Source organism: Populus euphratica, unplaced genomic scaffold, assembly GCF_000495115.2.
Source record: "Populus euphratica unplaced genomic scaffold, PopEup_1.0 scaffold2.1, whole genome shotgun sequence".
Lineage (NCBI taxonomy): Eukaryota > Viridiplantae > Streptophyta > Magnoliopsida > Malpighiales > Salicaceae > Populus > Populus euphratica.
In genome coordinates, this window is record NW_011499846.1 from 3,813,266 (window position 1) to 3,814,791 (window position 1,526).

The 1,526-nt window shown below is 35.8% G+C and overlaps 1 long non-coding RNA gene across 1 annotated transcript; it reads left to right on the top strand.

The window, feature by feature from the left end:
- The first annotated feature begins 229 nt into the window (after positions 1-229).
- Positions 230-1,104, top strand: LOC105132646 (uncharacterized). Its single transcript, XR_843612.1, has 2 exons — positions 230-686; positions 776-1,104. It is a non-coding gene; the product is annotated as an uncharacterized LOC105132646 (long non-coding RNA).
- The last annotated feature ends 422 nt before the right edge of the window (positions 1,105-1,526 follow it).

The following is a 1,526-nucleotide window of genomic DNA, read 5'->3' on the forward strand; positions in this document are numbered from 1 at the left end:
TCTCGAAGAAAAACACAATGAAAGTCAATGTCAAGGTTGATTATTCACTAAAAATATAGTAAAATAATATTTGTTTTATTTTATAAAGTTTATTTTTTATATTAACAACAATTTAAAAGTTAAAAAAATAATTAATTTTAGAAAAAATCAAGTAATTGAAAAATACAGCTGGAAAGACAAACAATACCTTATTCTCTCTTCCTCATCTCCTACCTTTTCATTCGAGCGTGGAAATTGAATGCGGCCCGAATGGTGGGACCCACAACCTTCAACTTTCTTCCCAACGAAGTAGTCGGTGTTACTTTTCTATCAAATGTCTAGACAACTTCGCAACTTCTCCTAGGAGGTCATTACAGAAAGAATCTCTCCATCTACCCAAATATATATACCCACAACCCCGCTCCCTTTTTCATCAAACCCAATCCCTCACCCACCTCTCTCGTCTATGTCAAAGAAGAAAAACTGCCCCTCCCTCTCTTCTCTGGTGAAGAAGAAAAACTGCCCCTCATCGGTTGATGATCCTGCCGATCCTTTCTCTGTCAACAAGAACAGTAAACACCTCTCATCTCTTTCAATCTCAAACCTCCTGAACTCGTCTCAAATCAGGTAGCGAAAGAAGAACAATGGAGGCCTCGAGCCTTTCTTCCCTGTTTTAGGAAGAGGAATGAATTACAACATCCCATCTGGTGAGTCAAATTTTAATTGTACTGCAACATTTGAATTTTCATTTTTACGCCCTCGATCCCCTTCTCTAACTGTCATTTTGTTTTCTTAGTTATGGCAAATTCAGTCATGGGGTGTTGTGGACACTGGAAGTTGGATACAACTTCCATCCAACCAATGAAGAATTAAATAATTATTTATAATTATTTAATTCTTCATTAATAAGAAAAGATGGAATCCATCCGACCAATGAAGAATTAAACAATTAATTGTAATCTTGTAATAATTGAAGGCTTAGTTATTGTTGTAGAATAAATATTGATGCTGTAATCTACCAGTTGACCTATCTTGCTTTATATATACTACATTACACTGTTAAGTAACTTATAATTTTAGTGGATTCTGTCACCGTAACATTTGCTTAATTTTTCTTTTCAAAAATTGTTCCCATCCTTGAGTTTATTAGAATGACACTTGAATTAGGTATTTTTGATAGTTTTATTGCTTGGCAAAAAGAAGAGCAAATCTCACTGTCATCACACTAAAGTTTCATGCTGGCAAGTGCCCCAAAAAAAAAAAGAATTGGGGTGAATCCAAAAAAATCTGAAGCAAAATAATTTTAGTTTATTGCTTTGCAGAAAGAAAAGCAAATTCCATTGCCATCACGCAAAAGTTTCAAGCCGGCAAGTGCAAAAAATAATAATAATGTTAATTGATAATTAAGAGTATTATACTCGCATGCAAATTCCAGGTAGCGAGCAGTGGGCTGATGGCCCCGGCTTACGGGCTCTTGAGCCCACTTGTTTTCACAGTTTCGAGCCTGTTTAGACCAGTACAGCGTAGGTTGGATCTTTGCACACCCC